The 24,495-nt window shown below is 38.9% G+C and overlaps 1 protein-coding gene and 1 long non-coding RNA gene across 2 annotated transcripts in view; both read left to right on the top strand.

Moving 5' to 3' along the window:
• Pou6f2 (POU domain, class 6, transcription factor 2) overlaps positions 1-24,495 on the top strand; it is a gene marked incomplete at its 5' end in the record, with an annotated part of 257,085 nt that overhangs the window by 18,498 nt on the left and 214,092 nt on the right.
• Positions 16,908-23,278, top strand: Gm46402. Its single transcript, XR_001780867.1, has 2 exons — positions 16,908-17,320; positions 20,288-23,278. It is a non-coding gene; the product is annotated as a predicted gene, 46402 (long non-coding RNA).

The raw sequence follows: 24,495 nt of genomic DNA, 5'->3' as shown, positions 1-24,495 counted from the left end.
GGAATGTGATCCCCAGTTCGCACATAATAAGGCTGTAAATCCATCAGGAATTTCCACAGCATCTCACAGTCTGTCTACACTAGGATGTGCAAACTGGATTAGATTCCAAGCTGGGCATCAGAGCTGGCAAGAGAGAGAAACTCCTTCCCAATATGGCTGCTGTGAGATGTCTGTCTGGAAAAGGACCGGACCATTAGGAAAGATGAAAGACAGCTGGGATTATCAGCTTACCTTTTCCCAAGCGAGGATTTCTGTATCTGGGAGAAGAGTGAGGCATAAAGAATGAAGAGATATTGAAAAATGCAGAAATGGAAGATGGTTCCTAGCTCCTTTCTCAGTGCAGAGAAATGGGGAGAAGGGAGAGCTACTGTTTCCCTCAAGAAAATCATCTCTTGTGTGTTCCACTCCCCTGGGGCACATTCCTAGTGAGAGGCCACAACTATGGTATCAAAGCTGCCTCTAGGGAAAGGGTAAACCCCATTTCCTCCCAAAACTGGTGCCCAAACATTGATGGATCTATTTCACAACCCTTTGCTTAGCATCTTGCCAGGTACTGTGGTAGGCTCCAGTCTAATTAAAAGGCTATTGCAATAAAACAGGGTTAGAGCATTGATGGTATCAACAAAGAGCAGAGAGGGCAGCTTTAGAAGCCTTGGGGATGTGGGCTTGAAGACACCTAATGTTCCATGTAGAGTGAGAAGAAATGAAAGGAAGAGCAGATTCATTGGCCAGTTCAGCAGTACGAAGCTAACTACTTAAATGGAGATGGATACCTGTGCTACCTAGAGTCCTTGGATCCAGAATGTAGAATGAAATCTGTGGTGGAGTTGCTGATTCAGAAGCCATCAACAATTATGATTGAACCCAGAGAGAGCGCTGGTTTGGAGCAAGAAGAGATCTGAAAAGGAACGCCAGAGTTCCAGGCCTGAGCATAGGCGCAGGAAAATTCCCAGCCCAGCGTGTTTGCTCAGTCAGTCTTCTCTGAGCAATCAGGGACTCCTGCAACTATGTCAGCACTGGGTTCTCTTTCCAGCGCAGAGTAGACACATTTACAGTGGAGCTTTTGTTGCTTTCCCCTTACATAGCCAGAACGAACCAAGCAAAAAAGAAAGAAAGAAAGAAGAAGAAAAAAAAAAGCCCTCTGTCAGTTGGCTTTTTAATCTTCTAAGGACATGCCCAGTTTTCAAATATAAAACAGTTATCTTAAGAGCTTGTACATGAAAGCTTTGGCAGTGTTTTCTCTTTTGCTGAAAAGGAGCTCCATTGATTTAGATCTATTATTTAAAGATGTAGTTGTAGTCCTAAAATCTCAAAATGAAAATGTTTGAATCCCTTTTACTCTTTCTTCTCCGTAGAGCACTTAGGTCACACCGATGGTAGTTCTGTCGGTTGTCGGAAATGACACTCAGTTCGGAGAATTTCACCGGCAGTTTCTGTGCTCTGTAAAATCCATAATTTAAGAAACACATTTTCTTAGGTGACTTATATGGTAAATGTAAGTAATGTAAGCAAACTTAATTTTGAAAAAAATATTGTTCTAATGTTAGCCTTTTCCTTTGGTTTAACATTTTCTTTTTTCCAAAATATATTTATCAATTATGCTTACTAAGAAATCAGCCAAAATTTTGGAGGAAAAACCTTCCACATGGTATGTTTGCTGTTTATCTCTGGAGTAAGATTAGCATGCATGCTGGGGTCCATTAGCACATCTTTTTTATGCATTTCAGTTCCCCTGAGTACTGTTCCACCTGAGATTCTTAGTGGGATGTATATATGTACTCAGCATTTGAGAAAATATAATTTAAGTTTTCTGTGTTTGGAAAATAACTCACATAGGAGAAAGTTATATTAAATAAATAATAGAGGTAAAATTTATACTTCTATATATTTCAAAGCTAATGTCACTAACTTACAATGGAATGGTAATGTGAAGACACAGTGCTGTAATTTGATTGATTTGTTTTGACAGCAGCCAAATAATTGAGAGTGAAAGGTGTCAGCACAGATGAGATACTGTACCAGCCACGTTCAGCAGGCAGCCCCAGCAGCTACAGCCACCAGGGTTTTATTTCTTTTGATTTTGTGCTGTTCTTGACTTCTAGTTGATTAGGAAGCCATGAAAGGTACACAACTTCACCAGCTATGGAGACTTCCAGAGAGCACAGGCACATTTAGGAGTTTGTCAAGCAGTTGAAGAATGAAGACTGACAAGTCTCTGAGACGGCAATGGCACACCAAGCTATACACTATCTGTCCCTCCCTTTATTCTGCAAATTGCTGTTGCAGTGCATTTTTGTCTCATTTTAAAGTGATTTGGAGTCAGAGAAAATATTAGATCCCAGAGAAAGGGGGTGTGGCTGGTGAGGTCTCTGTGCCATACTATTTGTCTGAAACCCAAGTGCCTGGTCAGAATAAGAATTGAGGCGCTCAGTTAATATAAAAGGTGAATGGTCAGGAGAGGATTAATTAGGACAGCCTCTGCCCTTAGGCAAATCTTGGGTGTGCAAGTTAATGGAGTCATGTGTAGATCATACTGACCAGTTTTAATTCCAGCCACCTACTCACTGTCTCACTCCTAGGGCTATTTTAAAAGGTTGTTTTAAAGATTAAATGTGATGCTAGATGGCCCATGCTTAGCACAAAGCCTAAGTGCACAACAATGAGAACTACCTTTGTGACTGAAAGATGTGAACTCTAACATGGTGGCCATAAGCCACATGTAATCTTTGTCAGTAAAAAAGGTAGCTATGGAAAGATGAAATGTGCTATGAATGGAAAACACAAGCTTTTCAGTTCAAAGTGGTGAACTCTATTAAGGATATATTGTTTTATTTAGATATGACACATTTTAAAATTGAAAGTAGACTCTTCTCTCATGTAATATATCCCAACCGCAGTTTCACCTCCCTCTACTCCTCCAGGTTACCCCCCACCTGCCATCTCCCCGAGACCCAGAAATCCACTCCCCCTCTGTCTACTCTTCAGAAAAAGAGCAAACCTCCAAGAGATAACAGCCAAACAAGACAAGACAAGATACAGTAAGACAAGGCAAAACCCCTATATTGAGGCTAGACAAGGCAGTCCAATAGGAGGACAAGAATCCCAAGAGCAGGCCAATCAAGACAGAGACCTAAATATGATACATTATTAAATTAATTTCCCTGGTTCATTTTTCACTTTTTAAAGTACAAATACTAGAGTTCTAAATTGCATGTGTGTCTCACACCCTTTGCCTTGGTCAGTGTTGGCCTGAAGGAGCTGCTGCCTCTCAGGTACATACAGCATTGGTTACAGGTCGAGTTGATTAAAAATAATTAAATGCATACATTTCAGTCTTGGAAACTCATGTAGAAACTTAGAAGGCACCCATGTAGACAGCAGCTATTAGAGAGTACATGGCACAAGCTCCTTCTGTGGTTTGGGAATGCTGGTCTTTGGCTGTATAGAGAAAAGCAGTAGTAGACTCTAAGAAGTCTCCCTTCATCAGACTCTAAAGTGATCTTTCTCTCTAGACTCATAAAGGAAATTCTCTAAAAATTAGAGAATTGTCATATTTAAAATACAATAATCCACACATATTTGTATGCATATCATTACGTATGTGGCATATATAAAAGTGATCTCAATCAAGTTAACAGATGTCAACACTGGCTTCATTTGCTTATACTACATCTTATGAGCGTTCAAGTTATTGTGCCAGGCAATGGGTTTCGTGCTGCACGGGGTGACATATGTCACTACAGTTGTTCTTGCTCATCCTGTTTGCAATCTTCAGAAATTAAAGAAATCAGATGATGTCGTACATGTCTCTATATTAGTTATTTTGAATAGCATTGTACTCTGAAGCTCACTCAGCCTTAGGCATACACAAAAAGTCTGTATTCTGTGTGTAATGCAGTCCTGCCTTCCAGAGCCTCCTCAATCTTTAATTAAGGTTTACAAGTGACAAATTTTTCATTTACTTTTCCTGTAACTGCTTATCTGGGCTTAGAATTCTAAGTTACTACTTTTAAAAGTGAGGAAATTACCATCCCGCCTTGATAGTTCCCTTACCATTTCAACTTACCATTCCTTCATAAACAAAATGCAGGTTTGGTGTTTTTTAATTTAAAATTTTCTCTTTAGATTAAAGGTGCTCCAATTTTACTTTGAAAAATCTTTGTGAATTTATTTCTACTTCCCAAGCTTGGTATTTGTGATTCTCTTGTGAAACATACAGTGAACATTACACTCTTTCTCTGCTCTCATGTACTCCTTCTTCCTATGGCATGCTACACATTTTGTGATTTTCACTTATTCTCTCTGCAGCTATGTATACTGTTTAACCTTAAATTTTTTACTTTAAAGACTGTACTTGAGTTGCTTTTTTTTGAAGCTTTACTTTCACTTTTTCTTAGTTCTCTTTAATTGTTTTAAATATGCTATTTGTTTGTTTGATTGATTGCTATTTTGTTTCTTTCTGCATCTAACTGTCCTTATGCTTATGAGTATGAGCACCTAACTAAAGTACTATTCTTGTAGCTGTCACAGTGAATAGTTTCTTTGGGGTAAATAATTTTCTACTTTGGAACACTTTAAACAGAGTTTTTTTTTTTTTTTTCCTAAGCAAACTTTCAACCTTTGGGGCTGTGTGACTATTGCTAATAATAAGGTTTGTTTATGTGGAGTGCCCGACATTCAATGAATAATCTATCTGCTTAGACATATCTCTGCCGTGCAGTATTTAGACCGAGGTTCCAATTTCTCATGAGTATGTTCTTTCTAAACAGACCTTTTTTATTGGATATTTTCTATATTTACATTTCAAATGTTATCCCCTTTTCCAGTTTTCCCCTCAGAAACCCCATTCCCATCCTTTAACCCCTTGCTTCTATGAGGATGTTCCCATATCCACCCACTCCTGCCTCCCTGGCCTGACATTCCCCTACACTGGGGCATTGGGCCTTCACAGGAACAAGGGCCTTTCCTCCCATTGATGCCCAACAAGACCATCCTCTGATACAAATGCTGCTGGAGCCATAGGTCCCTCTATGTGTACTCCTTGGTTGGTGGTTTAGTTCCTGGGAGCTCTGGGGTGTCTGATTGGTTTATATTGTTATTTTTCCTATTGGGTTGCAAACCCCTTCAGCTCCTTCATTCCTTTCTCTAACTCCTTCATTGGGGACCCCGTGCTCAGCCCAATGGTTGGCGGTGAGCATCTGCTTCTGTATTTGTTAGACTCTGGCAATGCCTCTCAGAAGACAGCTATATCAGGCTCCTGTCAGCATGCACTTCTTGGCATACACAATAGTGTCTGGGTTTGGTGACTGTATATGGGATGAATCCCCAGGTGGGGCAGTCTCGGAATGACCTTTCCTTCAGTCTCTGCTCTGCAATTTGTCTCCATATTTGCTCCCATAAGTATTTTGCTCCCCTTTCTAAGAAGGATCAAAGCACCCACACTTTGGTCTTCCTTCTTCTTGAGCTTCATGTATTCTGTGAATTGTATCTTGGGTATTCTGGGCTTCTAGGATAATATCCACTTATCAGTGAGTGCATACATATCATGTGTGTTCTTTTGTAGTAGGGTTACCTCACACATGATGATATTTTCTAGTTATATTCATTTGCCTAAGAATTTCATGAAGTCATTGTTTTTAATAGCTGAGTTGTACTCCATTGTATAAATGTATCACATTTTCTGTATCCATTCATCTGTTGAAGGACATCTGGGTTCTTTCCAGCTTCTACCTATTATAAATAGGACTGCTATGAACATAGTGGAGCATATGTCCTTGTTATATGTTGGAGAATAATTTGGGTATAAGCCCAGGAGTAGTATAAGGGTATCCTCGGGTAATACTATGTCGAATTTTCTGAGAAAGTACCAGACTGATTTCCAGAGGGGTTGTAAAAGCTTGCAATCTCACCAATAATGGAGGAGTGGTCCTATTTCTCCACATTCTTGCCAGCATCTACTGTCACCTGAGCTTTTGCTCTTGGCCATTCTGACTGGTGTGAGGTGGAATCTTGAATTGTTTTGATTTGCATTTCCCTGATGACTAAGGATATTGAACATTTTTTAGGTGTTTTTCAGCCACTCCATATTCCTCAGTTGAAAATGCTTACTTTAGCTATATACCCCATTTTTAATAGGGTTATTTGGTTCTCTGGAGTCTAAGTTCTTGAGTTCTGTGAATATATTGGATATTGGCCCTCTATCAGATGGAGGATTAAAAAAGATCTTTTTCCAATCTATTGGTTGCTATTTTATCCTATTGACAGTGCCCTTTGCCTTTCAGAAGCTTTGCAATTTTATGAGGTTCCATTTGTTGATTCTTGATCTTAAAGCACAAGCCATTGGTGTTCTGTTCAGGAATTTTTCCCCTGTGCCCATATCTTTAAGGCTTTCCCCACTTTCTCCTCTATAAGTTTCAGTGTCTCTGGCTTTATGTGGAGTTCCATGGTACACTTAGATTTGAGCTTTGTACAAGAAGATAAAAATGGATCAATTTGCATTCTTCTACATGACACCTGCCAGTTGAGCTAGCACCATTTGTTGAAAATGATGTCTTTTTTCTCTGGATGGTTTTAGCTCCTTTGTCAAAGATCAAGTGACCATAGGTGTGTGGGTTCATTTCTGGGTCTTCAATTCTATTCCATTGATCTGCCTGTCTGTCTCTGTACCAGTACCACGCAGTTTTGTTGTTGTTGTTGTTGTTTTTTTTTAAATCACAATTGCTCTGTAGTACAGCTTGAGGTCAGAGATGGTGATCCCACCAGAGGTTCTTTTATTGTTGAGAAGAGTTTTTGCTCTCCTAGGTTTTTTGTTATTCCAGATGAACTTGCAAATTGCCCTTTCTAACTCTGTGAAGAGTTGAGTTGGAATTTTGATGGGAATTGCATTAAATCTGTAGATTGCTTTCGGCAAGATGGCCATTTTTACTATATTAATCCTGCCAGTCTATGAGCATGGGAGATCTTTCCATCTTCTGAGATCTTCTTCGATTTCCTTCTTCAGAGACTTGAAGTTCTTATCATACAGATCTTTCATTTCCTTAGGTAGAGTCATACCAAGGTATTTTATATTATTTGTGACTATTGTGAAGGGTGTTGTTTCCCTAATTTCTTTCTCAGCCTTTTTATCCTTTGTGTAGAGAAAGGCCACTGATTTGTTTGACTTAATTTTATATCCAGCTACTTCACTGTAGTTGTTTATCAGGTTTAAGAGTTGAGTGGTGGAATTTTGGGGGTCACTTATATATACTATCATATCATCTGCAAATACTGATATTTTGACTTCTTTCTTTCCAATTTGCATCCCTTTGATCTCCTTTTGTTGTCTAAATTGCTCTGGTTAGGACTTCAAGTACTATATTGAATAGGTAGGGAGAAAGTGGGCAGCCATATCTACTCCCTGATTTTAGTGGGATTGCTTCAAGTTTCTCTCCATTTAGTTTAATGTTGGCTACTGGTTTGTTGTATAGAGCCTTTATCATGTTTAGGTATGGGCCTTGAATTCCTGATCTTTCCAAAACTTTTATCATGAAGGGGTATTGGACTTTGTCGAATGCTTTTTCGGCATCTAATGAGATGATCATGTGGTTTCGTCTTTGAGTTTGTTTATATAGTGAATTATTTTGATGGATTTCTGTATATTGAACCATCCCTTCATCCCTGAGATGAAGCCTACTTGGTCATGATGGATGATCATTTTGATGTGTTCTTGGATTCGGTTTGCGAGAATTTTATTGAGAATTTTTGCATCGATATTCATAAGGGAAATTGGTCTGAAGTTCTCTTTCTTTGTTGGGTCTTTATGTGGTTTAGGTATCAGAGTAATTGTGGCTTCATAGAATCAATTGGGTAGAGTACCTTCTGTTTCTATTTTGTGGAATAGTTTGAGGAGTATTGGAATTAGGTCTTCTTTGAAGGTCTGATAGAACTCTACACTAAACCCATCTGATCCTGGGCTTTTTTTGGCTGGGAGTCTTTTGATGACTGCTTCTATTTCTTTAAGGGATATTAGACTGTTTAGATAGTTAATCTGATCCTGATTTAACTTTGCTTTCTTCTATCTATCTAGAAAATTGTTCATTTCATCGAGGTTTTCCAGTTTTGTTGAATATAGGCTTTTGTAGTAGGATCTGATTTTTTTTTTTTTTTTTTTTTTTGGATTTCCTCAGATTCTGTTGTTAGGTCTCCCTTTTCATTTCTGAGTTTGTTAATTAGGATACTGTCCCTGTGCCCTTTAGTTAGTCTGTCTTAGGATTTATCTATCTTGTTGATTTTCTCAAAGAACCAGCTTCTGGTTTGGTTGATTCTTTACATAGTTCTTTTTGTTTCCACTTGGTTGACTTCGGCCATGAGTTTGACTATTTCCTGACATCTACTCCTCTTGGGTGAATTTGCTTCTTCTTGTTCTAGAGCTTTTAGGTGTGCTGTCAAGCTGCTAGTGTATGCTCTCTCTAGTTTCTTTTTGGCAGCACTCAAAGCTATGAGTTTTCCTCTTAGGACTGATTTCATTGTGTCCCATAAGTTTGGGTATGTTGTGGCTTCATTTTCATTAAACTCTAAAAAGTCTGTAATTTCTTTATTTCTTCCTTGACCAAAGTTATCATTGAGTAGAGTGTTGTTCAGCTTCCATGTGTATGTGTGCTTTCCATTGTTTTTGTATTTATTGAAGAACATCCTTAGTCCATGGTGATCTGATATGTTGCATGGGAATATTTCAATCTTTTTGTATCTCTTGAGTCCTGTTTTGTGACCAATTATATGGTCAATTTTACAGAAGGTACCTTTAGTTGCTGAGAAGAAGGTATATTCTTTTGCTTTAGGATGAAATGTTCTATAAATATCTGGTAGATCCATTTTGTTGATAACTTCTGTTAATTTCACTGTTTCTCTGTTTAGTTTCTGTTTCCATGAGTTGTCCATTGCTGAGATTGGAGTGTTGAAATCATGTGTGCTTTGAGGTTTAGTAAAGTTTCTTTTATGAATGTGGGTGCCCTTGCATTTGGAGCTTAGATGTTCAGACTTGAGAGTTCATCATGTAGATTTTTTTCCTTTGATGAGTATTTTTTTTTTGATAACTTTTGGTTAAAAATCAATTTTCCTTGATATTAGAATGGCTACCCCATTTTTTTTTCTTGGGACCATTTGCTTGCAAAATTGTTTTCCAGCCTTTTACTCTGAGGTATTGTCTGTCTTTGTCACTGAGATTTACTTCCTATATGCAACAAGATGCTGGATCCTTTTTTTTTGTATCCAGTCTGTTAGTTTATGTCTTTTTACTGGGGAATTGATTTCACTGATGTTAAGAGATATTAAGAAATAATGTTTGTTGCTTCTTGTTATTTATTTATTTATTTATTTATTTATTTGGTTAGAGATGGAATTATGTTTATGTGGCTATCTTCTTTTGTGTTTTTTGAAAGAATATTACTTTCTTGCTTTTTCTAGGGTGTAGTTTCCCTCCCTGTGTTGGTGTTTTCCAACTACTATCCTTTGTAGGGCTGGATTTGTGGAAATATATTGTTTAAATTTGTTTTTGTCATGGAATATCTTGGTTTCTCCGTCTACGGCAATTGAGAGTTTTGCTGGGTACAGTAGTCTGGGCTGGCATTTGTGTTATCTTAGGGTCTGTATGATATCTTCCCAGGATCTTCTGGCTTTTATAGTCTCTATTGAGAAATCTGGTATAATTCTGATAAGTCTGTCTTTATATGTTACTTGACTTTTATCCCTTACTGCTTTTAATATTCTTTCTTTGTTTTGTGTATTTCATATTTTGATAATTATGTGATGGGAGGAATTTCTTTTCTGGTCCAGTCTATTTGGAGTTCTGTAGGCTTCTTATATATTCATGGACATCTTTTTCTTTAGGTAAAGGAAGTTTTCTTTTATAACTTTGTTGAAGATATTTACTGGCCCTTTGAGTTGGGAATCTTTGTTCTCTTCTATACCTATTATTCTGTTTTTTGGTTTTTTTAATTTTTTAAAATTAGGTATTTTCTTCATTTACATTTCAAATGCTATCCCAAAAGTCCCCTATATCCCCATGCCCCTACCCACCCACTCCCACTTCTTGGCCCTGGCATTCCCCTGTAATAGGGCATATAAAGTTTGCTAGACCAAGGGGCCTCTCTTCCCAATAATGGCCCACTAGGTCATTTTCTGTTACATATGCAGCTAGAGACACATGCTCTGGGAGTACTGGTTAGTTCATATTGTTGTTCCACCTATAGGGTTGCAGACCCCTTTAGCTCCTTGAGTACTTTCTTTAGCTCCTCCATTGGGGGCCCTGTGTTCCATCCAATAGATGACTGTGATTATCCACTTCTGTGTTTGCCAGGCACTGGCATAGCCTCACAAGAGACAGCTATATCAGGGTCCTTTCAGCAAAATCTTGCTAGTATATGCAATGGTGTCTGCGTTTGGAGGCTGACTATGGGATGGATCCCCAGGTGTGGCAGTCTCTATATGGTCCTATTATTCTTAGGTTTAGTCTTCTCATTGTGTTCTGGATTTCCTAGTTGTTTTGTGTTAGGAGCTTTTTGCTTTTTGCATTTTCTTTGACTGTTATGTCAATGTTTTCTATGATATCTTCTGCCCCTGAGATTCTCTCTTCTATCTCTTGTATTGTATTGGTGATGCTTGCATCTATGACTCCTGATCTCTTTCTTAGTTTTTTCTATCTCCAGGGTTGTCTCCCTTTGTGATTTCTTTATTGTTTCTATTTCCATTTTTAGATCCTTGATGGTTTTGTTCAATTCCTTCACCTGTTTGGTTGTGTTTTCCTGTAATTCTTTAAGGGAATTTTATGTTTCCTCTTTAAGGGCTTCTACCTGTTTACCTGTATTCTACTGTATTCTTTTTTAGGGAGTTATCTATTTCCTTCTTAAAGTCCTCTATCATCATGGTGAGAAGTGATTTTTAGATCTGAATCTTGCTTTTCCAGTGTGATGGTATATCCAAGACTTGCTATGGTGGTAGAACTGGGTTCTTAAGATGCTGAGCAACCTCTGTTTCTGTTGCTTATATTCTTATGCTTGCTTCTCGGCATCTGGTCGTCCCTAATACTACCTGCCTTCGCTGTCTCTTACTGGAGCCTGTCCCTCCTGTGATCCTGGTTGTGTCAGAACTCTTCAGAGTCCAGATGTCTCTCTGATCCTGTTATCCTGATATCCTGGGTATGTCAGAGCTCCTGGGTGTCAAGCTGCCTCTGGGATCCTGAAATCCTAGTGGGACCAAGCTCCTGATATCCTCTCATCCTGGGCATTTTAAAGAACCTGAGAGTCAAGCTTCCTCTGGGTGTTATGGGACTGGGTGCAGAGCTAGTGCCCAAGGTCAGCTCAGACAGAAAGAAAATCTTGCCACTGCACAGGCGTGGGGATCCCACTGGTCCCAGTTACTCCTGGTGTTGGGGCAGACATTGTGGCCTCCTCACCTATGATCCTGAGCATGTTAGAGCACCTGGAAATGGAACTTCCTCTGGATGTTGTGAGACTGGGTGCAGAGCTATTACCCAACGTCTGCTCAGGGCTCAGACTGAAGGACCTAAACAGAGCTTTTAACAGAACAAACATCTTTGTCAATTCACTGGGATAAAGAATAGTGTATCTTTTTCACTATTGGGAAAACACTTTGAGAACTCTGGATTTTCACATGAACCTCAGTTCTAATGTCTTTACTGGCTTGAGCATAAGATAACAGATCTCTGAGATGGTATACTAGTATCAGTGTTAAGAAAACTAAGTCTGTATCGTTATCTACTCTTATGAATCCAGGATATCAGATTCCAGGCTTGCTAAACAGTTTTATGATGTATAATTGTTACCCTTTCTACCTATATACAAAATTTACATGATTTAATTCATGTTTTTACATAGTGGAAACAGGGAAGTTGTTCATGTTAAGTAAATATATTCATAAAGGTTTTTTAGAGAAACATGAGTTGACAGAGACTGGAAAAGATCATAATGGAATATCTGTAACCTGAGAAACTAATATTGTGGTGCAGCCCATGTCTAGAAACTTAAGGGAAGCTGCTATGGTACAAGTCACAGCCCAGGTTGAAGACCTAAGGATTAGAGGAGTAAGCAAAGGATTGTATAGACCATAGCACCTAGGGGTCTGCTGTCCAAGGATAGGAGAACAAAAGTGTCCTAGCTCAGGAGACAGGGCAAGATAATTTACCTTTCTTTTGCCTCGTTACCTTATTTGAGCTTTTAAACAATTGGATTTTGCCTACATTCAATGATGGTAGAGATCTTTCTTAGCACATTAACTTTAAAACCAACTTCTATCATAAATCCATACACAGACATCTTCCTAAATAATTCCTTTTTGCTATCTAGGTATCCTTTACCTTATTCATATTGTCATCCAAACTTAACTAATAGCAAAATCAACAGTCAATGTAAGATATTGTTATTTTCGGGATTTTTGTCTTGGGTTCTATTGTTTGCTTATTGGGTTGACAGGTTTGGTTTGTTGGTGATAGTCATCCTGGTAGATGTAAAGCTCACATTTATGTGGCTGAGGTGCATCTGGAGAGAACACTTTCCTAATGATTCATGCTGATGGAACTTGATCATACCACATGAGTAAGAATTTTTAAAAAATGCTCAAAAGGATGTACATTTTCGAAGTTACTTTATACTCCATGTTCTTCCAAAGTCAAATCTTGTCATTACAGTATTTATCAATTACTGTTGGACTTAAATTTTCAGGTCTGCACAAGCACATAAGACATGCAGGCCAATGTTAGCAAAGGTTCCTTGAAAGAAATTATTGCTATGTAAAGTCTATTTGTTTATTGACTTCTAATATGCTTATAAACTCTACTGAACAAAAAGTACATATAGATAAAAGAGGAGTTCGCTTGAGGATTTTTACATAATGTCTTGCTCAATAGGGTGCAATGGTTCTTATCCTTCATGGAGTCGTTCCTTTCCAATATCAAAATTACACTTGCCTTTTAAGAAGTATGTCATTTCTTTTCTGAATCCTAAAATTGTCCTTAAGTTTCCTTCCCAGTTGCTAAAACAAGATATCTTCACACAAACTACTTGGGGAGGAAGCAGTTTTTTAGCTTACAATTCAAATTGTAGGGAATTAAGGCAGCCGAAACTTGATGTAGCTAGTCACCTCACAGTCAAGGGCAGAAAGATAATGGACACATGCTTGCCAGTGCCCAGCTGGGTCTCTCCTTTGAATTTCAGGGCTCAGCCCAAGAAATAGAGTTGTCTACATTGAGGATGGATCTTCCCAATTTGATTAACTCAAGTAGGAATATCGCTCACAGGCATGCTCACAGGCTAACACAATCCAGACACTTCCTCATTGGGACTACCTTCCTGTATGATTCTAGATTGTGTATGATTGACAATTAGAACTGATTATCTCAGTAAGTAAAAATATTTATACGCCTATAACCACTACCTCATTTGCTTCTTTGACTACCTAGAATGCTTCTACCATAGCTATGCTTTAGTCTATAGGGGACTGCTTTCTGGTCAATTCAGAATATAATAATAACTTTTCTAGTAAGTTCATTGTGATACTAACTACAATTGGCCTAAACTTCTGTCATTGAGCCTTCAAGTATTATTAACAAAATCATATTGGTTTTTACATTAACATTTTATATAATATACTATAATTATAGAATAATATAATATAAATGTAGGCATTTTCAGTGTAGTGTTAATAATTTTCATATGCAATGAATTGGTATCGCTCAGTAAAAATATAATATGCCATGAGTAGACTATACCTCACTACAGAATTACCTCGTAGCTGGGCAGTGGTGGCACACGCTTTTAATCCCAGCACTTGGGAGGCAGAGGCAGAGGCAGGCAGATTTCTGAGTTCGAGGCCAGCCTGGTCTTCAGAGTGAGTTCCAGGACAGCCAGGGCTACACAGAGAAACCCTGTCTCTAAAAACAAAAACAAAAACAAACAAAAAAAAGAAAGTTACCTTGTTTTTTCTTTAATGTGTGCAGCTAAATGTTTTCAGTATTATAAATTTTAATTAAAATTTAATCACATCACTTTCCTTTTCCCCTTATCTCCCTACAGCTCCTCCTAAATTTCCTCCCTTCAACTCCTTTCATGCCTCTCTAACTCTCAAGCTAATACCTCTTTTTCTTTGATTATTATTATTATGCATATGTGTGTTTATGCACAAACAGCTAAATGCCAGGAAGTCTGCTGTGAAACAGTCTGTCCTAGAAAAAGGTACATAATGAAGACCACAACAATGACAATATCAACAGACATGCTAACATTGGTGGGGAAAGTCTCACTGGGATTCGACCCCTAGACAACTAACTTCAGGCAGTCAGTCAACTAATGTCTCTCAGAGAACTGGCCTCTCCGAGGGATTAACTAATTACACAATACAAAATGAGCAGCCTTGAAACAATTGACACACAAACAACAACAAAAAGTGACTTATCTTGTTTTTGTTTAATTGCTTACCTGCCTTATGCACCAGCCCATAACAGAACAGAGTAAAGTAGCCAAGTCACCTCAAAAGTCCCGAGCTTCTGTGCAGAGGCCCCTCAAGATCATAAAGTCATTGGTGCTCGTTAAATGATATTGGATCCTTTTCAGGAGATTAATGAGTGGCTCATAAAATCACATTAATTTTTGGCCAACTTCCAGGAAAAAAGTTTTTGTTTCCTCGGTAGTGCTCTTCCAACCCACAAAGCCTCGCTCTGAGACTATTCGCTGCTCAAGATGCTGATGCCATTACACTTCTTTACTTTAATTAATAATAATAAAAAAAAAGAGAGACAAAAGAGGAAAAGCAGCTACCAACATCCCCAGCACAGCCAGCATTTCTACCGAGGCATTTCTGCAAAACTACTCAAACTTCTTGGGGAATGAGGTTGGGTCATCTGAGTAGAATACTCACGAGCCACCAAGGCTCCAACATGCTCAGTAAATCTGACTCTGCAAGCCCAGGTGACTCTGCACCTCCACAGAGGTGGAACCTGGGACAGTATTCCATGTTGGAATGGTTTTCTGGTTACAGTCATTTGCCAACTGTATTTGAGAAATAAAACTACAACTGCTTGTCATCTGGGATACTTCACCATTGCGTTCACAGGTAAATACCACTTACATGATGTAAAGAACAAAACTTTAAGCCTCTTTGAATCCTTTTAGTGCTGGAAAAGAACTCAAAACATTATCAGACATATGTATTTGCTCAATGCAAAATACTATCAAAATTATATGTTTTAATTAAGGAGCAAAAAATTGAGGTCTTTCACAAAAGCTTTGTTGCTTTGTAACTGTCCAACTTAGCCCCAACTCAAAAGCTTAATATTCTCCTACAAAGCTGAAGGTGACTTTAGTGCTATAATACTTGTGAGAACTGGGATTGACCTCCTGCCTCTGTAACTGAGGAGAATTCTGAGTTTCAAGTGACTATCAAAGAAACATTTCTATATTTACAGTATTCACACAATTATCAATGACAAAAAGAGATGTTAACCTAAATTTTACCCATATCTTATTTTTTAAAAACTATCCCACGTGTGTATAATAGAAAATGCCAGGCATTTTCTTGGGTAAATAGGTTGTATTTTATGCTAGTGTGAAACATTGCTATTTTTATGGTAAATGTTTGGCCACAGTGATTTCATGCCTAAAGATACATCAGGCTTTTAAGAAGAACATAGGAAGCCTCGGGTCTCATGCCAGATTTTAAGGTAGAATTAATTCTCTCTCTTTTTTTTTTTTAAGAATTTTTTTTTTTTTTTTTTTAGAAAAACAACATTTTTCTAATGTACATTAAGGACATTGGAGAGTTCACTGAAGCATACGCGCCAAGCTTTCAGGAGCAATCTGTAGTCAGGCATTTTAAATGAAAATTGATTTGTGATTTACATGGTCAGTGGGAAGAAAATTAACTTATGGAAGGTTGTAATGAAATATTAGACAAGTAAAAAGTAGATGGTGATCTAGTGGAACTAAAAGTCCCATCTGGAAGAATTCTGTGACATTTTTACATTTATCTGTGTTCTGCATGAGTTGTAATGTTAGTGGTAATTTTATGGGACTGAACAGAAATGAAAAGGGTGTTATCACAGATTGCCTACAATATAGGATTGTGCTCAGTGGAGAGGCCTGGATCCTTTTCTCCATTTTCTTATAATATGACTCATTGCACTTTTTTCAGCTACTGTTGTTGAACGCATTCAGCCTTTTACTTGGGGTTATTAGAGAACATCAAAGGCTCACAAACACAACCCAACTGTACATCTTAGAGGCACGCCACCACTCCTCCTTAGTTCTGCATTGTTTAGGTAATGTCCAGGAAAGCCCTCAAATGCACACGAGAGAAACAAACGCACTGAACAGAAAGGTTTTATTTTAAACCACTTTCTTTTTTCTGTCTCCAAAGTATGATTGTCACCTCATCAAAACCTAGAACATGTTAGCAAAATGGTAAATGTATATCTTCTTACAAATGGATCGTTCAAAAGTCCATTTCTCTATCTTTGTCTTCCAATTTCGTGAAATAATTGCAATTGTTTCTGTGACCAGAGAAGTGCATTCTAGGAAGGAAAGGATAAGCTGGTCTTTTTCTGTTTGGTAGTACAGGGACCGGGGGCGGGGGTGGGGCTCTTAAGAGGGAGCCAAGGTGGGCTGGTCAGTCTCTTGTTCTTCTTATACAGTGACAGCTGCTCATGGCCTTTTCAAGTCTTTAACTTCTAAATTACTGTGCCCTAAATATCTGATGTATTTAAATTCTCTGATCACCGTGGCAAAGCATAAGCCATGAAATTATTTGCCTTAGAATTTAAAAATCTATTATCTGCCTCTCTTCTTTTTTTAAATTTCTTTATGAAGCAGAGCTGATGATAGATAGAATTTCTTTCTAAAAACAAATAAATAAATAAATAAATTTCTAAAAACTAAGGCCTTTGGCTAAATTGACACGTGTTCTGTATTTCAATAATCCACTCATTATTGGAAATGGTTCCTTTCAGGTTGTCAGTTTGGACTGCCTCTTATCGTCATTAGTCTCATCAACTACACTTCATTTGTGAAGTTTGCTACTTTTGATTTTTCTATTTTTCCCTAATAAGAAAATTACAAGTTCCTTTTAAAGAGCTGGAGCTGTTTGTTCCAACACATCACGTGGAAGCTTTAGAAGCACGTTACCTCCCCACCCTGTTACAGAGCTCTGACGTGATGGGCCCAGCATACCTCCTGACTCTGGTACCATTAAAATCATCCTGATGGAAGTCAGTGTGCAGCTAGTGTGCGACAGCAGCTTCAGGAACCCTTGGTGAAATGATGCTGTTGTAGATGGAGAGGTGAGGAGAAAGAGTTCGAGAGATGGGGATGTTTCTTCTGCCTTACACAGGCCACAGTTTTTCCTCTTTCCCTTGACTTTTGTGTTCTGAGGTTATTTGACCCACAGCATTTATATTTGTGTATATGTGAATTCACATATATACAACCAGATAATAAGGGAATTATATGTTATAAATAATAATGTTACTACATATTAGCTATTTCTAAATATGTGTGTAAATTTGTGCAGGTATGTGTTTGAGTGTGTGTGTGTGTGTGTGTGTGTGTGTGAGAGAGAGAGAGAGAGAGAGAGAGAGAGAGAGAGAGAGAGAGGGAGAGGGAGAGAGAGGGAGAGAGAGAGAGAGAGAGAGAGAGTGTGTAGTATGCATGTATGTGTGCACCAATATCTGGAGGCCAGAGGGCAAAATTGGGTGTCTTGCTTTATTTCTCTCCACCTTACATTTTAGCAATTATTTTTACATTTTATTTATAGTTTAAGGAAAAATATTTTCACTAAAATTTCATGAATTTTCACCCATTTCATTTTCTTTCCATGTTCACTTACCCTACTTCTTCTCAAATTCTCATCTTCCTCTTCTTTGCTGTTGTTGTTGTTGGTTGTGGAGATGGTTGTGGTATGTGTGGTGGGGGGGTATGTGAGTGTACATGTGCATAAGTGTGTGTGTGTGAATGTGTGTATATTTGTGTGTGTGTGTGTGTGTGTGTGTGTGTGTGTGTGTGTGTGTGTGTGTGCGTGAAAATAAAACTTGCTAAGTCTATTTAGTGTGGCTTGCAAGTTGATATCAGGGCTGAGTATTTATCATTAGATAACCAAGTAGGGAGTTCCTCTCTCTCTGGGAAGACTACTCTCTGTCTCTCATCACCCCTTAGTTGCCTGCAGTTCTTTGTCTAAGGGTGGAAGCCCATGAGATTTCTCCCTTCCACAATAGTACCAGGTCTTCTTCAGGTAGCCATATTCTTGAAGTATCATGAAGAACACTTCCCTGACACTTCCAGGAGGCACAATCATAGCAAACTTTCTGGTCCTCTAGCTTTTTATAATCTTTCTGTCTTCTCTTCCTCAGTATTCGCTGAGCCTTAGGTACAAGAACTGTTGTAGATAAATCCACTGGTGCAGGGTACCACAAGATAAGTTGTTCTCTAAATTTTGACCAGTTCTGGTTTTCAGTAATGGTCCATGGCTGTTATAAAGAGAAGTTTCTTTGGTTTTGGTGAAGGTTAGGAGATACACTTATCTGTGTGTATAAGAACAAATATTTAGAAGATGGTTAAGAATAATATTGTTTTAGTAGACTGGTGGTTGTAGGTACTCCTTTAAGATCCATGATCTCATAAGCCCTGTTTAATTGGCTAGATTTCCAGTACTGGGTACAATCTCTTCTATCAAGCATTCCTTAAGTCAAGTTAGATGGCTGTTGGTTACAAGATATAAGTGCCACTACCGTACCCTCAATATTAACTTGTCATGCTGGTCTTATCTGTGGTTCACGGACTTCACAGCTGTGTAGGACTGTTGGTTGCTTCTGTCCCTGGGAAACTTGCATGGCCACTTTTCATTACCATGAAAATTACTCCTCAGAGAGGAGGTTTTGGGGTCAGAACCGGGTCAGACCCACTGGGTACTGAGTCTGAAGTATGTGATGTCTTCAGCAATAGGCACATACCTTTCAGATTTGTGGGGGCAACTAAGTCTATGCTGTTTTGGGAGTCTCTTGGACTTCCTTGACAAACAACTTGAAAAGCTGTTTTTTCTGCCTGGTATTAGGAATTTGGTTAGCTAATATATGGCTCTTGGAGAGAACATTGTCAGCCTAAGTGGCTTCACTTCATTTAAACTATATATGCTATGTAAACTATATATACTGTTAGGTATTGTATATCATTTGGAAAGTAATCCATTATGGCTTGTTCAAACATTTTTAGTGTTATTTTCCCCTTCTTCCTCTCTCCCCTTCTGTACTGATCTCCCTTCTCCCTCCCCAAGTCCTGAGGCAAGATTCTTACTGCCACTTCAACTAGACTGGGCACACATCCCTGAGCCCTACTTGACTGTCACCACCGCAGCACTGCAGCTATAGATACTGGCTGCTATGTCAGCTTTTGCATGGGTTCTGTGGAGCTGAACTCAGGTCTTTATGCTTATTCAAAAAGTACTTTACCTAGCTCACCTACTTTTTTCCTTAATGGTGGTGACTTAAATTGTGTTTTTTTAAATTAAAAATAAAGCACAGTAATTTTGCTTTTGAGAGTGGGCTGGAGTAGGCTATATACAAAGGAGGGCCTGCCCTCTCCCCTCTCCCCTCTCCCCTCTCCCCTTTCCTCCCCTCTCCCCTCTCCCCTCTCCCCTTTCAGGTTGTTAGTTATTCTATACAAATGGAATGCAATTAACTCTCCCTCCAAAATGTGCTCCAACTTCAGAGCCAGAGACTGTCAGAGCATTGAAAGAATCAAACTGGCATACATCCCTCACATCATTTCTGCGTGCATTCAGTTCATAACACTTCTAGGGAAAAGGTCATGGGTCTGTCATCAGTAGTGTTTGTGGCACTCAGAAAATAAAACAGGGTGGTTAATGATAGCTGGGGCAGCTATGTAATCGCAGGATGCTGTCCAGGTCAATATCTAGTATCGGCTTCCCGTCCTGTCCATCTGAAACAATATACTGAAGTAAATGTAATCAGTAAGTGGCCACAAATGAATCTTTTAGAGACATCAGCATTACAGAAACAAGAGATTCCTGAAGAGATGCTAAGTGGGATCTTTTGGGTTGTAATTGCAGTCCTGGGAACAATTCACTTAATTAATAGCTGCTGAGCCTAGGACCCTTGCTCCCTGGTTCATGGATGGTTCCACAATAGCTGTACTGGGAGTGCCTTGTGGACTCCACAGAACGTGGGATAAACATACCCTGGGGACCAGACTCAGACACTGAAAGCCTTCTGATCTCCATCTCTTTGCAACCACAGGTACATCCCTGCTAATCCATCAGTGACCACCACGGACCACAGAGTGTTAAGCAGTTCTTATGAAATGGGATGCAGGGATTCTTTTCAGCATCAAGTTCCTGTTTAGTGAAGAGAGCCTCTCTTGAGATATGCTGCTTCTGGTAGATTGATAGCTGCAGTTCGAAGATAGCAGCCCCCTTGACATTTACTTGGGAATACCTAAAGGGCTGGAGAGAGACACACACAAACAAGGTGGCGTTTGTTTGTGTGTCTTCCAGCTGTACATAAGGAAACAGTCTTGAAGAGCTGGGAAACCTTGTCCAAAAGGTCAGCCACAGAGAAAACTGAAGAAGTTGCAGTCTTTCCAGAAGCATATGAAAGCAAACACTCAGGCCAGCCCAATGTTAATGAATCAGGGATTATTTTAGAAGGAAGCCGTGCCTCCTCCATCTCTTATCCTCATCCTGTGGCCTGACTGCCTAATACCTCCATCAATAAAGTGTTCACTACAGTGGCTCTGATGTCAACTGATCAACTTAGCATTTAAGGTCATGCATTAAGAACCACTGCTGATCAAAATTTTCATAGTAATTACATGAATTTTATTTACACAAAACATGTCATTCACACAGAAAATGTATGTGCCCAGTATGGATTTTGTAATGGTTGCTTTTCCATTTTTCTGTGCCATCTTTGCCCTGAACAATGTGTGTAGCCTTGAACATTGTAAGATAGTGGGGGGTTTCTAACAGAGATATCTACTTTTAATGCAACCATATACTGCCGCAAACCTAGTTCACATCAGCTGAGCATGCAGTGAATGCAAAATTCATCCCACTTAGTTCTCACACTAAGGGAAAATGAAACAATTCCCTCAAGCTTTGTATAAGCGCAAGGCAGCAGGGCTGTATGGCACAACCCTGGTACGAGGAGATAGTAACAGGTCCCAGCAAGGCCTGAGGAGCAGAGTGACTGAAGAGGACAGCTTCCAGCCTCTGACTGTGGTGGCTTTCCTTTTCCCACAGCAAGGAAAGTGAGAACAGCACACAGCCTCCCACAGAAGTATCAGACCAACCACTTCGACCACTCTTGAAGTAAATAATAAGCAAAAGCGGAATGCCAGGCCTTATTTGTCAGTATGTTTAATGTGGTGTGCATGTGTCAGATGAAATCTTAGCCAACAAGATTTGTTACAATACAAATTGTAAAATACAACCACCACCCAAAATGGGTCTGTATTAATAAGGTATAGAAATGCTAGGGAGAGAAAGGGATGGAGAGTGTAGCTATGTGGCAGAGAGATAGCCTAGCATGCACAAGGCCCTCAGCTCAATCTCCAATACAGAAAAATAATATTTAGCACAGAAATGCTCTGCTAGTAGTGATTCACCCCCCAACTGCCAGGGATATCTGGCAATGTCTAGAAACATTTTTTGTTGTTCCTTTTGGAGGAGGTGAAGCTGCTGGAGTCTACAGGGACAATTCTGAATGTGAGGAACAGGACAGCCCTGCCACCAAAGCTATGCAGTCCAAAATGTCAAGTATACTGACCTTAGAGATGTTAGAGGGAGAAACAGGGCAATGGGGGAGAAAGCCGGATTGGATTTACAATCACAGAGTGAAAGATTTCCTGGCTAGAAATTGTGGTAAGCAAAGGATCTTAATATTGTTAGGGTGACTGAAACACGTTTGTATCCTTCATAGTTTTGTGCACTTTTGCTTCAGAAATTAAATAAAATTCCAAGAATATAGCATTTTGACCACTTATTAGATACCAGACACTAAATGCTTTGTAAACATCGTCTTTAGTCATTTCTGCTTGATGGACTTCATACAATTGGGCCATTTTAAGTAAGATAGAAGTTTGACTGAAAATGACTGGGTGACATGACAAAGATGTTTCTGTAAACAAACAAATACCCTTTCCTATTTTTCACATGGAATTGTAGACTATATCTTCTATTCTGTCTAGTAGTTAATTAGGATTCTGTGACATCTCTGGCCAAAAGAATGTAAGGAAACTCGGGTATCCTCGTCCAGAATTACCCTTAAAGCTTTGTGCTATTAAACTCCACCCCATCTCTCAGACGCAGAGGATCTAGGGAACTTAGGGAAAGGCCTAGAGATTTCCTGACACCTGTGTAGAGCAGGCCCTTACCCGACAACTGTATGGCTAGAAAAATCCAAAAGACAAATGACAACAACAACAACAACAACAACAAAAGAGATTATGTTTAGGGTTGTTTCTGTCATTCAGTAGTGTGCCCTGGTAAATATAGCAACTTTAAGAGAACTTGAATTTAAATCCATGTTTTTCTGATCCCCAACCCCCATTCAGAACGCTTGCATTGTTATAAGTGATTATCAACCATTCTGGAACAAGTAAAATTTATTTTTAAGAAGTGAATGTAAAATGTTGTCTATGATTCTTCTCTTTATTTAGGGTAGAAAAGTCAACATACATAAAAATTATTGAAGTTTCTCATTATGGTGATAAAAGCTGCTATAAATATATTTTCCTGAAACACATCAATAGTTTAAAATGTTGCAAGCAGATAAAAATATTATTTTATGATTACCATCTGAATATATACCAGTGTTGACATGCTTTTCAGATATTACCTAGATGTTTATTCATTGTTCATCTTTCCAAACACAAACACCAGACAAATAGGGTACAAAGATTCCAGTAATAAAAAAGGATAGAACTTAATCAATGCGTTTTACCTGTTCCCCTTCTAGATCAAAGTTAACTGCTCTCTCTTGATAAATGGCCAAGGTCACCAACTAGAATGATAGCCACTGCATTTATAATCTGGAAAATGAAGGGAATTCCTCTTGTAAGGCTGTGACTTGTAGGCACTAGATTGAGAATTCTTTAATTTAAAGGAGAAAGCACTCAATTTTATAAGAATGCATGTCAGTTCCTCCATCTAGAGTAGGTTTCCCATATTTACTGAGTAAATCTGGATAGTATATTGCTACAGAATGGCAAGAACAGGACAGAATGAGCAGCTGACACTGCTCAGATCCTCCTTGACTTTCCTAGTACCAGGGACTTCACTGAACTCAACATATGGAGCAAATATCATTGCTGCAGCAGTTGTGTCATGTTTCCATGACTTGCTAAGATCAGAAGTAGTTGTGACCCATGTCATTGGTCTGAAATAAGGTACATGCTACAGGCAAAGAGTCTGCTGGTGTGGGATCAATTTTCATGGCATTAAACTTAGAATTTGCCCATGAAATAAAGTGTTGTGCTCTCTCAAGGATCTCTGCAAAATTTCTTGACTGTGCCTGTAATATTTCTGTTCTTCATGGAACTATTCTTCTTGGCTTTTAAGCTTATCACCAATAATATTTTGGATTCTTAGAAAAATATTATAACTTGAATATTTAAGATGCTTTCTTACAAAGTATGAATTGTTAGCTAATGATTAGCTAACTTGCTTGTTCCTCAGATGTTTTATTAACTAGAGATTTCATTGTGTCCCAAGGATACCAGTTAAAAGGCACTCTGACCCACATTCTCAATATTGCAATATTCCAACATGAGCAATAGAGAAAGCATAGTTTACTGAGTAAGATAGTACATAAAACTAGGTAATTTTTCAAATCTTTCAATATTGTGGTATTTAGCCTGAATTCCACCATTTGAATTTTCAGTCATATTAGCTGCCTTTCACATTCCTTAAGTTCTCAGTAATTTAAAACCTTACAGACACTAGGCAGTGTGAAGCTTCCTGCACTGCTATATTCTTGTTATCTGCAATTGGAAGGAACAGTTTGCCAAGGACCATGCCTTCCCCTCTTATTCCACGGAGGAGCCATTCTGTCCAGCGGCCTGTGGTGAGCTGAGTAAAGAGCCCTGGAGCAGAGAGCTTGCTCTTGGGACCTCTCCACATGGTCATACAAGCTCCTGCTGGCAGCCAGCGTTCTACTAGGAACGTGAGCTTGGGCGTCTCACCCCCACCACATGGTTACATTACTGCTCTTCCCAGTGACTCATTTTCCCGCACAGCAGAGTCTTTAAAAAAACATAAAACCTTATGACTTTAATTATATCAATCCATCTGCTCAATTGTCCCCCACTCGTGTTTTCCGGGCTCCCAGTTGTGAAATCAGAGCATGCGGTTATTTCCTCTGAGATGTTTCATTAAATGGTATTCAGCACAGAGGAAAGCATTTTTGAATCTTTAATGTTCTGCTACCCACAGATATGTGGACCT

Source organism: Mus musculus, chromosome 13 (assembly GCF_000001635.26).
Source record: "Mus musculus strain C57BL/6J chromosome 13, GRCm38.p6 C57BL/6J".
In the NCBI taxonomy this organism is placed as follows: domain Eukaryota; kingdom Metazoa; phylum Chordata; class Mammalia; order Rodentia; family Muridae; genus Mus; species Mus musculus.
Note: the sequence above shows the minus strand (reverse complement) of the source record. Positions and strands in the feature narration are given on the sequence as shown.